At 38.6% G+C, this 13,193-nt stretch overlaps 1 long non-coding RNA gene across 1 annotated transcript; it reads right to left on the bottom strand.

The window, feature by feature from the left end:
• Nucleotides 1–5,764: 5,764 nt before the first annotated feature.
• On the bottom strand, nt 5,765–11,676 carry LOC138987554 (uncharacterized). The gene is made up of 3 exons (XR_011463910.1): nt 11,438–11,676; nt 8,773–8,990; nt 5,765–7,384 (listed from the first exon to the last, which is right to left on the bottom strand). It is a non-coding gene; the product is annotated as an uncharacterized lncRNA (long non-coding RNA).
• Nucleotides 11,677–13,193: the final 1,517 nt, after the last annotated feature.

Genomic DNA, 13,193 nt, shown 5'->3' with positions numbered 1-13,193 from the left:
TAAAGTCTGTCACTGTTTCCATTGCTTCCCCATCTATTTGCCATGAAGTGAAGGAACTAGATGCCATGATCTTCATTTTCTGAATGGTGAGTTTTAAGCCAACTTTTTCAGTCTCCTCTTTCACTTTAATCTAGAGGCTCTTTAGTTCCTCTTTGCTTTCTGCCATAAGGGTGATGCCATTTGCCTATCTGAGGATATTGATATTTCTCCTGGCAATCTTGATTCCAGCTTTTGCTTCATCCAGCCCAGCATTTCATGTGATGTATCTGCATATAAGTTAAATTAGCAGGGTGACAATATACAGCCTTGAAGTACTCCTTTCCCAATTTGGAAACAGTCTGTTGTTCCATGTCCAGTTCTAACAGTTGCTTCTTGACCAGCATACATATCTCTCAGGAGGTAGGTAAGGTGGTCTGGTATTCCCATCTCTTAAAGAATTTTCCATGGTTTATTGTGATCCACACAGTCAAAGGCTTTGACATAATCAATAAAGCAAAAGTAGATATTTTTCTGGAATTCTCTTGTTTTTTCGATGATCCAACAGATGTTGGCAATTTGATCTCTGGTTCCTCTGCCTTTTCTAAATCCAGCTTGAACATCTGGAAGTTCAGGGTTCATGTACTATTGAAGCCTCACTTGGAGAATTTTGAGTATTACTTTGATAGTATGTGAGATGAGTGCAATTGTGACGTAGGTTGAATATTCTTCAGCATTGACTTTCTTTGGGATTGGCATGAAAGCTGACCTTTTCCAGCCCTGTGGCCACTGCTGAGTTTTCCAAATTTACTGGCATTTTGACAGCGGCACTTTCACTCCATCATCTTTTAGAATTTGAAATAGCTCCACTGGAATTCCATCACCCCCACTAGTTTTGTTTGTTGTGATGCTTCCTTCCTAAGGTTCATTTGACTTTGCCTTCCAGAATGTCTGGCTCTGGGTGAGTGATCACATGATCGTGGTTTTCTGGGTTATGAAGATCTTTTTTGTATTGTACTTCTGTGTATTCTTGCCACTTCTTCTTAATACCTTCAGCTTCTGCTAGATCCAGACCATTTCTGTCCTTTATTGGGCCCATCTTTGCATGAAATGTTCTCTTGGTATCTCTAATTTTCTTGAAGAGATCTCTAGTCTTTCCCATTCATTGTTTACTGTCACCCTGCTTATTTAACTTATATGCAGAGTACATCATGAGAAATGCTGGGCTGGAAGAAGCACAAGCTGGAATCAAGATTACCAGGAGAAATATCAAAAATCTCAGATATGCAAATGACACCACCCTTATGGCAGAAAGTGAAGAAGAACTAAGGAGCCTCTTGATGAAAGTGAAAGAGAAGAGTGAAAAAGTTGGCTTAAAGCTCAACATTCAGAAAACTAAGATCATGGCACCCGATCCCATCACTTCATGGCAAATAGATGGGGAAACAGTAGCTGACTTTATTTTTCTGGGCTCCAAGATCACTGCAGATGGTGACTGCAGTCATGAAATTAAAAGACACTTGCTCCTTGGAAGGAAAGTTATGACCAACCTAGACAGCATATTAAAAAGCAGAGACATTACTTTGTCAACAAAGGCCCATCTATTCAAAGCTATGGATTTTCCAATAGCCGTGTATGGATGTGAGAGTTGAACCATAAAGAAAGTTGAGTGCTGAAGAATTGATACTCTTGAACTGTGGTGTTGGAGTAGACTCTTGAGAGTCCCTTGGACTGCAAGGAGATCAAACCCATCAATCCTAAAGGAAATCAGTTCTGAATATTCATTGGAAGGACTGATGCTGAAGCTGAAACTCCAATACTTTGGCGACCTGATGTGAAGAGCTGACTCATTTGAAAAGACCATGATGCTGGGAAAGATTGAAGGCAGGAGGAGATGAAGATGACAGAGGATGAGATGGTTGGATGGCATCATTGACTCAGTGGACATAAGTTTGCATAAACTCCGGGAGTTGGCAATGGACAGGGAGGCCTGATGGGTTGCAGTCCATGTGGTTGCAAAGAGTCGGACATGACTGAGCAACTGAACTGAACTGATTCTATTGTTTTTCTCTATTTGTTTGCACTGATCAGTTTGGAAGGCTTTCTTATCTCTCATTGCTATTCTTTTACTCTGCATTCAGATGGGTATATCTTCCCTTTTCTCCTTTGCCTTTGGCTTCTCTTCTTTTCTCAGCTATTTGTAAGGCCTCATTAGACAATCATTTTGCTATTTTGCATTTCTTTTTCATGGATATGATCTTGATCACTGCTTCCTATAGTATGTCATGAACTTCTGTCCATAGTTCTTCAGGCACTCCGTCTATTAGACCTAATCCCTTGAATCTATTTTTCACTTCCACTGTATAATCATAGGGGTTTGATTTAGATAAATTCTTTAGTGGGAATTGTTCTGAATTTGTCCTTCTCTTTCTTAAATAGCATAATTGTAGCAGATTTTTTTTTTAATTAATAGTCTTGGTGAAACAAAATTTGATAAGATTGTATCAGTCTGCAAAATATATAAATTATATATTTATTTAATCTGTGAAATCTAAAAGTCTAGTGTATGTGTGTTCGGTCGTTTCCAACTCTTTGTGACACCATGGACTGCCCAGCTCCTCTGTACATGGAATTTTCCCCAGGAAGAATACTGAAGCAGGTTGCCATTTCCTCCTCCAAAGAATCTTTCTGACCCAGAGATGCAACCTGAATCATCTCTTAGTCTCCTGAATTGGCAGGCGAATTCTTTACCACCGAGCCATTGGAGAAGACCAAACCTCTAGTTCCACTGGTATTGAGACCATGCCTCCAAAGTGGTCAGGAAGATGGGAAGTCAAACGGCCTGTTAAGCCAAAGTCTGGAAACCCATAAAGTCAGATTGTTAAAATATGTACATTGAAAGCAGTAAAGGTTGGAACCTGGAGGCTCTAGTTCAATTCAGGCCTGCAGGCTCAGGAGAGGAGAACATGCAAAACATTTAATCCACAATACAGGACCATTTATTTAGAACAGACTCTGGCTCTAGGGCTTGAAGAGGGCCCTGGGGCGACATACCAGGAGCAAATCTTTCCTGTGAAGAGGGGGAGATGTGGGTTGCAAAGTGTGGGGAAACAAAAGAGGGGCTAAGTGACCAGGGCCCTTTGGACCCTCAGGACAGCTGCATTTTACCCACTAGCGTGAGTATGTGTGTGTATGTGAGTTGCTCAGTCGTGTCTAACTCTTTGCGACCCCATGGACTGTAGCCCACGAGGCTCCTCTGTCCATGGAGTTCTCCAGGCAAGAAAACTGGAGTGGGTTGCCTTTCCCTTCTCCAGGGAATCTTCCCAACCCAGAGACTGAACCCAGGTCTTCCACATTGCAGGCAGATTCTTTACCATCTGAGCCACCAGGGCAGCACATCCACTAGTGTAGAAGTCTTCATATTTTAGCAACTGGTGGCCTTATGTTGGGCTTTCCTGGTAGCTCAGAGGTTAAAGTATCTGCCTACAATGCGGGAGACCAGGGTTCGATCCCTGGGTAGGGAAGATCTCCTGAAGAAGGAAATGGCAACCCACTCCAGTACTCTTGCCTGGAGAATCCCATGGAGGGAGGAGCCTGGTGGGCTACAGTCCCAGTCCATGGGGTCTCAAAGAGTCAGACACGACTGAGTGACGTTGGCTGAATATCAACCATAAGTACTTAGAATGGAGTTAAATCCCTTAAAAACCAGCAAGGAGAATGCCAGAGGGCTTTCATAAGCAGGCACTAGTATTTGGTTATCAGTTTCTTTCCCAGACAGTTTTGTGAATTAATCCTTAATGGTGAGCCTTACTTGTTTCCAACAGAAGATCTGTCTGGAGTTTGCACTAATTTCTGTTCTGGAGGATATCATAGAAATCAGTTTGATTCCATAATATTAGCCCTATTCTTGGAAAGATTAACCTAACCCTGGATCTAAACCCCCAGACAGACTCTACCTTTGGAAATTATGAAGAAGGTTAGGTCAGTTTTCCCATTCTCTATCCTCTCCAGGTACTAACCACAGTAGGTTTGACCTCATGGTTAATAACAATTTTTTTTTTCAATGAATCTTGTTTTTCTTTATTTCTAAAGGTAAAAAGGAAGGCACAGGAGAATATTATCTGTCCCAGAACCATTGGAATATAGCAAGACAATAAAGAAACTCCAGGGCCTCCAATGCTCTATGTTCACACTGCCCCCAGTCACGATTATTTGTGTATTTAACTCCTTCTCACTTTTGCCAGAACTGTTCCCCCTACAGGATTCCTCTTTGAAATAAATCACTATAATTATTCAACTCATGTCCTGAGAAAGATGCCCTGCTCTTTACCAGTAGGATAACATTCAAGAAATAGTACTTATAATCTTTAAAATGGGAGTCAATAATACTAAATTTACAATCAAATCTCAGATGGTCCTTTATTGCTCTGTGGTTTGTTGGGTTGGAAACATTCATGGTCTCTTCAAGGAATTATAATGTAGTTATAATACAGTTTAATATCCTCAGATAAAATGTGTAATATCAGTGCATTATAATTAAAATGCATTATTAGAGAATCTCTATTTGCTTTTGCTATATTTAACATTTTTAATTTGCAACATATTGCTATCTCTAATTGCTCTTTCTCAGAATTACTGTATGAGATGAATGAAAATAATACTTGTGTACATCATCCTTTTTTTAAAAGGGAAAGAATGGAAATTCAGACAACTTATTTAGATTACGTAAATGAAAGGAAAAAACTGGCGGTGAGAGACTTCTGCTTCTGACAATAAGGTAACACTAGAAAACCTGAAAAACCCTAGACGTGTTAGAGAGTGGATTCAAAAAGAGCAGATAAAATCCCTAGGCTCCAGATCTGTAGTGGAAACAGAAGACTAGAGCACTAAGGAGCTGTGTGAGCTGGTGCTGCCACAGGGTGTGGGATGAGTGAGAGCCTTGCTCTTGGTAAACTGGAAGTTGGGCTTTAATATCCACATGGGGACAGCAGACAAAGGATTGAATGTTTGTGTCTCCCTCAAATTCACATATTGGAGCCCTAACTCCCCAAAATCAGCCTGCAAAGCAGGAGACCTGGGTTCGATTCCTGAGTCAGGAAGATCCCCTGGAGAAGGAAATGACAACCCACTCCAGTATTCTTGCCTGGAAAATCCCATGGACAGAGGAGCCTGGTGGGCTACAGTCCATGGAGTCGCAAGAGTTGGACACGACTGAGCGACTAAACCACCACCAGCTAGCTCCCCAGTAAGATGGTATTTGGAGATGGGGTATTTGGAGGTATTTATGGTAGGGCTTCCCAGGTGGTGCTAGGACTAAAAAACCCACCTGCCAATGCAGCAGATGTAAGAAATGTGGGTTCAATCCCTGGGTTGGGAAGATCCCCTGGAGGAGGGCATGGCCACCCATTCCGGTATTGTTGCCTGGAAAATCCCATGGACAGAGGAATCTGGAGGGCTACAGTCCACATGGTTGCAAAGAGTCAGACACGACTGAAGCGACTTAGCATGCATGCATGTTTGGTTAGATGAAGTCAGAGGCTGGGACGTTAGTTTAATCAGATTAGTGCCCTTTGCAAAAATTAAGTTTTTAATTAATCTTTATTCAAGTGTAGTTGCTTTAAATGTGGTGTTACGTTCTACTGCATAGCAAAATGAATCAGCCATATACATACATATATCCCCTCTTTTTTGGAGTTCCTTCTCATTCAGGTCACTACAGTGCGTTAAGTAGAGTTCCCTGATCTATGCAATATGTTCTTATTAATTATCTATTTTATATATAGCATCAATAGTGTATATGTGTCAATCCCAATCTCCCAATTCTTCCCACCTCCTCCCATCCCTCTTTGGTATCCATACATTTGTTCTCTAGTCTGTGTCTCTATTTCTGCTCTGCAAATAAGATCATCTATGTCATTTGTCTAGATTCCACCTATATGCGTTAATATACAATAGTGCGTAAAAATATACAATTATTTTTCTCTTTTAAGAAGAGACACCAGAGAGATAGCTCACTTTTTCTCTCTCTCCTTCCTCTCCATCATATGAGGACACAGAAAGAAGGTGGCCATCTGTAAACCAGGAAGGGAATTCTCACCAGAACTTGACCTGCTGACACCCTGATCTTGTACTTCCAGTCACCCCAACTCTGAAAAAAATAAATTTCCGGTGTTTAAGCCCCCCAATCCATGGCAGCCTGAGTGAATTAATACAGGACTCAAATGATAAAAAAAAAATTGGAATTACTTCCCACCTAAACCTGATACCCTGAAAAGACTGCACCATCTGTGAAGTGGGGAACCAAGAAATGCACTTGTTCCCTAGCAAAGGAAGAAAATAGATACATTTATGTGTTTCTACCTTGGTCCTGGGTTCAGTTCAGTTCAGTTCAGTCGTTCAGTCATGTCTGACTGTTTGTGATCCCATGAAACTCAGCACACCAGGCCTCCCTGTCCATAACCAACTCCTGGAGTTTACCCAAACTCACGTCCATTGAGTCAGTGATGCCCTCCAGCCAGCTCATCCTCTGTCATCCCCTTCTCCTCCTGCCTTCAATCTTTCCCAGCATCAGGATCTCTTCAAATGAGTCAGCCCTTCGCATCAGGTGGCGAAAGTATTGGAGTTTCAGCTTCAACATTAGTCCTTCCAATGAACACCTAGGACTGATCTCCTTTAGCATGGACTGGTTGGATCTCCTTGAAGTCCAAGGGACTCTCAAGAGTCTTCTCCAACACCACAGTTCAAAAGCATCAATTCTTTGGCACTCAGCTTTCTTTATAGTCCAACGCTCACATCCATACACGACTACCGGAAAAACCATAGCCCTGACTAGATGGACCTTTGTTGACCAAGTAATATCTCTGCTTTTTAATATGCTGTCTAGGTTGGCCATAACTTTCCTTCTAAGGAGTAAGCATCTTTTAATTTCATGGCTGCAATCACCATCTGCAGTGATTTTGGAGCCCCAAAAAATAAAGTCTGACACTGTTTCCATTGTTTCCCCATCTATTTGCCTGAAGTGATGGGACCAGATGCCATGATCTTCGTTTTCTGAATGTTGAGCTTTAAGCCAACTTTTCACTCTCCTCTTTCACTTTCATCAAGAGGCTTTTTAGTTCCTCTTCACTTTCTGCCAAAGGGGTGGTGTCATCTGCATATCTGAGGTTATTGATATTTCGCCTGGCAATCTTGATTCCAGCTTGTGCTTCTTCCAGCCCAGCGTTTCTCATGATGTACTCTGCATATAAGTTAAATAAGCAGGGTTTCAATATACAGCCTTGACGTACTCCTTTTCCTGTTTCGAACCAGTCTGTTGTTCCATGTCCAGTTCTAGCTGTTGCTTCCTGACCTGCATACAGGTTTCTCAAGAGGCAGGTCAGGTGGTCTGGTATTCCCATCTCTTTCAGTTCTGTGCGGAGAAATCAAAACAAAAGCGTTATATCTGATAATTTGATAACCACAGACCTGTGTCTCAAATAGATTTAGGTTTCAATTTAACCTACTCAAGAAGGTTAAAACCTCACCCCAGGCTGAGGAATTAATATAAAATTGGCTTTGGATCAAAAGTACCCCAAGTTCCTGCCCCAAACCAAACACTCTAAAGAAATGCTCCCACTATATGAAATTCTTATAGGAAAAAAATAGTCATGCTGAAGAAGAGAGCTCATGATAAAAAAAATTACAAAACACACAAGGAGAGTGAGAGTGAACAAAAATAGCAGAATTATCACCCCAAAAGTTGAGATAATGGAATGATAATCTGAAGCATATAAATTATGTTTAAAATAATTAAGACATGAAAAAATTGAAATTCTAAAAGAGAACAAGAGAATATGAAAAATAGTAATTATGTTAGGTAAAAGAATAAGAAAGAAAAACATGGTGTTTAAAACTAATGAAATAAACAGATTAGACATTTGAAGAACTGGTGAACTGGCAGGTCTAACTGAGTATATCAGAAGGACTTGTAGCACTGGGAAATTATGAGAAGGAAAAGGAAACAAAGGTCCCCACACAGCTATGAGGAGTTCCAGAAGGATAGAATACGGAAAAAGGGGAAGAAGCTTTCTTGAAAGTCTTGAGAATTTTCCAGAAATGATAAAATACATGAATCCATAGAATCAAGAACTGCCTGACTTCCAAAAACCTTAAATAAAAAAGAACTCCACACCTAAATCCATCACAGTGAAGCTATCGAACCTAAAATCTTAAAAGCAACAATAAACAGAAGACACAACCAAGAAAGGCACAAAAATTACACACAAAAAGTGCCAATATATTATTAATAATGTATTATAATTTTTTATAAAGAAAATAACAGAATTTATACAGAAGGAGTGGGATAAAAGATACAGTGATAAAAAGCACATTCATAGACATGTGGATATATCTGAGCATCAGCAATGACAATAGTAACAAATTTAAGGATATAAAACAAAACAGAAATACTAGAAAACTATAAGAAACAAAAAACAAGCTTGAAGGTAAAGCATGTAAGACCATTTTAATTTTCAGAAGAGAGTAAATATTGCCGGGATTTAGGTACTGCTATGTAAATAATTCATGTTAATACTTCAAAAGTATCACTAAAGGATGAGAAATAGAATCTATGAGTTTTAAACCACGGGCAGTGATAAAAACAAAACAAAACAAAACAACCTATTAGTTAACTAGAACCCTGAAAAGAATAAGAAGAAACAAAAAAGTAAGCTAAGTAGAATGCATATGGTAGAAATAACCATGTATAATACCCATTTGTATCCATACTCAAAATAAATGTAAATAAATTAAATTCACCAGTTAAAAGAGTGAAAAGTGAAAGTTTCAGTTGCTTAGTCGTGTCCGACTCTTTGTGACCCCATGGACTATAGCCTGCCAAGCTCCTCTGTCCATAGAATTCTCTAGGCAAGAATACTGAAGTGGGTTGCCATTTCCTTCTCCAGGGGATCTTCCAAACTCAGGGATCAAACCTAGGTCTCCTGCTTTGCAAGCAGATTCTTTACCATTTGAACCACCTGGGAAGCACAAAAGACAATAGATTTTATAAAAATCAACTCCATTGCTTATGAGATGCATGTAAAATATGACACAAAGAGCTGAAATTAAGAGGATAAAAAAGTCATTCTAGGAACATGCTAATGAAAAGAAAGTTGGTATCACTGTAACATATCTGACAAAATAGTTTTTAAGTGAAATTTAAAAATGTGTTTTTTATCAGATGAAAAAGCTCACTATATAGTGATGAGGAACAAAAACACCAAGATATAAAAATACTAAACTTAAAAATAATTGATGACGAAATACGAAGTGGGCAGCAGGGAGTGAGATGATTAGATAGCATCACTGACTCAGTGGACATGACTTTGAGCACACTTTGGGAGATAGTCAAGGACAGAGGAGTCTGGCATGCTACAGCCCATGGGGTCACAAAGAGTCAAACATGACTTAGTGGTTACAACAACAACAAACACAATTGACAAAGCTACAACAAAAAGTTGACGTGTGCATAATCATATTGCAAGACCTTAGTACATTTCTTTCTGTAATTCGTGAATCAAGCAAATAAAAAATGCAAAGATTTAGTATATGTTTCAAGAAATTTAAGTGTGCTCTAACAGACTTATATAGAATTCTACATCAAACAGTGAAAGAGCACACACACTTTTTAAATACTTATACATCATTTACAAAAACTGACAGCATAATGGTTTCAAAACAAAACTTTACAAACACCAGTGGATCTAGATTCCCTACATCATGCAGGTATTATTTTTAAATCTCAGTGCAGCAAAATGAAAAGTAAATAGCCAAAAGATGATATTATGAAATTTAAAAACATACTTCTAAATAATTTATGGGTCAGTGAAGAGACTGTCATATCAAAATTTGTGTGTTGGGATTAACACAATTTTTAATGCATTAATTATATATATTAGGGGGAAAAGACTGAAAATTAAAATCAGTCTGTGTAATTTTAGAAGGTAGGGGAAAAAACACAAGTTAGGCAACACAGGAAATATAAGCTTTCCATGCTTTATAAATTTCTGGTAGTGACTTATCTCTAATTGACAACTAAAAGCACCTGGCCCACACCTACACAAATGATTCAACTCTCAAATTAGACTGCCTTCAAATTCTGGTTTTATCATTCATGAGCTGTGTGGCTATGGGGACAATGACTTTCATTGAGCCTCAGTTTTCTCGTCGGTAAAATAGAAATCATAAAACACAGGAAGATCTCATTATCTTGGCATTTACTATCCAAGATTTTATAGGAAAATAAAGCATGTCATAATATGAAAATATTGACTAGTGAGTTACCTCTTCAGTTGACCTCCCCACTCAAGACCTTGGCCCTTCCCATCAATGCAGGTCAACTCTCATCGAGAGTACAAAACTTCTGCACATTCAGATAATGGTAATGACCATTAGGAATTATAATGCAAATGAGTATCAAATAAAAATATAAATGATGCAAATGATGCAAGATGTCACGAAGTCAATGAAACTGGAGAAATATTTGAATTACACACAGAGCTACCAACAAATATTATATTTGGCAGAGTTAAACATATTAACACTCCACACACACAAAACAAATTAATAAGCACAATAATATGATAGGTATTTCACAGAAAAATAGCTTTGATATCAAAGTTCTAAGGAAATTCATGAAAAACTCAAATAATTTTGCAAAAACCAACCCTCTTTACAATCATGCTGAAAATATAAACTGAAGAATATTATATTATGCAGTCATGTAATTTTCTTGGAAAAATATGCCTCTGCCCCTAAAATGTATTTGAATTACTCTTTCTTAGTTTTAAGAATTAGTGTAAAGTTGCAATTATAATGTATATGTGTTTTTGACAAAAGATAAACATCTGTCATAATGTTAATCATTTTTAAGTTAATATTCTAATCATTTTTCCCCTATAATTTACCATGAAAACATAAATTCCATTTCAACTGAGATCTTTTAATTGGTTTTTCCCAGCATCAATTATATTTTGTTAAGAAGGACTTCATGAACCTACAAAGGAGGTTATTATAAACCTTCATTAAAGTAATTTATGTAATTACAATGTGCCTGGACCATAGAAGACATTCAACAAATATTAGCAGTTAACTATCCTGTGCTCAGTCATTAAAAACTTTAAAAGATCTCCATGCAAACTCTCAATGTACCTTTTCAACATTGTTGCCTTATAATTGTCCTTCATAAACTTCAGATCTTGTTCACGTTTAACTGTTCTCCATCTTCCACACATCAACACAGCCCACCTCTTTCTTTACCTCAAATCTCTTTTCCCAAAATCTGCACATCTAGATTTTTCAAGGTTCAGCTTAAACACAACTTCTGGCAAAAGTTCTTTCCTAGCACTCCAATTGGAAATAATCCTTTCTTCCCTTGTATTCTGTATTCTCCTAGTAAAATGTGTAACAATTGGATAGCACTTACCATGTTTTCTCAAAAGAGGTTTTGCAGTCTCTATTAGGATCAATTCCCATCTTTGAGTTATTTTATTTTTCTCATAGCCCCTCAAACTTTGATTGGCACATTATATCCATTCATCTCCCCATTTGTCGACAAACATTTATAGAACTCCAAAAACAGTTTTTAAGTCTTCATTAAGTATTCATTGAGTGAATGAATTCAAGATAGAGCAGTTTATTAAGTGAGCATAATAGGAAATTCTCTTTTGGCACTTGTCTGTGAGATCTCTTCCCAATCTTTTCTAAACTACGAAAGCTTGCAGGATCCTTGGTGTGTGTCATTCCAGAGATGCGCTTGAGGGAATAGCATGTGTTATTCATTACATCACATGTAACCTTTTCAAGTTTACAATCAATCTTGCTTGGAAGCCTGGTGTCATTTAAGAAGTACAGCAGTGTGCTGGAAGGGGAAACAATCTGAGTTGGGTTCAGTCTGTGAATCCAAATACCCTGCTTAAAGGTTCAAACATGGAGAAGGAGGACGTACTGAACACATCATTTTTCCTCCAAGTGATTGAAAAGGACTGGTACACTGAAGCTTTGTTGGGTTTCAATGCACTGGTTTTCTCTCTACCTATTTTTCTCAGGTTGGTCAGGTACTTAAGAGTCTGATTTCATGTTGCCAGCAAATTCCTTTTCCCGTGTTTCTGAAAACTATTTGTGATTAAATTACCTACATTGTCTTCCAGGCTCTAATGATTCTCTTCCTGCTAAATGTGTTTTTTTCCCCTTTGTGTGTGTATGTGCACACTCAGTCATATTTGACTCTTCGAGACCCCTTGGACTGTAGCCCACCAGGCTCCTCTGTCCATGGGATTTTTCAGGCAAGAGTACTGGAGCGGGTTGCCTTTTCCTTCTCCAGGGGACCTTCCCGACCCAGGGATTGAACCTACATCTCCTTGGTGTCCTGCATTGCAGGCGGATTCTTTACCACTGACTGTACTCTGTTTTCTCACATCTTTATTTTCTGTTACACTGCTTGCTATCAGTATTCCCATCACTTTTTCTGTTTTTGGAGTCTCTGTGCAATCTCATATTTGTTCACCTATTTGTTTATTCACTTAGCATATAGTTACTGGGCACATTCCAGCATGGAAGAGTTCTCAATCATAGCTGTATATTGCAGTCACCTGGGAAGCTTTGAAAGAATGTCGGTGCCCAGACAGGAGATTCTGAGTTAATTGGTCTGGTGTAACATCCTGGAATCACTATTCTTTACAAGCTTCCCGATGACTCTAGCATGTAGCCATGATTCACAGACACTGCCTGAAGTGTTGCACTGGGCCTAAAGACACTGTTGATTCTAGACGATCATTTTCTGCTTTGCTCATTCACCAAGACCAATCTCATCTACTCCTGGTTTCAGTAAGCATCTACATGCTGATGACTTTCAAACTCATTTCTCTTAGATCTCTCTCTTGAGCTTCAATATAACAGCCAGTTGGACAGCTGAAATAGATATGACATCGATAGCTTATGATTATCTATCATATGTAATTTTTTTCACTATTTCTTTGCCCTCCCCTAAATACACCTGCTCTTCTTCCTGCATTTACTGTGTGTGAAAAGTTGTAAGAATTAGAAATTTCAGCTTCCTCTCCTACTCCCCTCATTCTCTCAGTGACTCTATAATCAATTGTTAACACTTAGTTTCTCAATTTTAATGTCTCTCACAGTTATTCCTATCTTTCTATCTCCACTGCCATCTCCTCTGCCATTGT

The sequence above is a fragment of the Bos mutus genome, chromosome 4, assembly GCF_027580195.1.
Source record: "Bos mutus isolate GX-2022 chromosome 4, NWIPB_WYAK_1.1, whole genome shotgun sequence".
Taxonomy (NCBI): domain Eukaryota; kingdom Metazoa; phylum Chordata; class Mammalia; order Artiodactyla; family Bovidae; genus Bos; species Bos mutus.
This window is presented reverse-complemented; position numbering and strand designations above follow the sequence as displayed.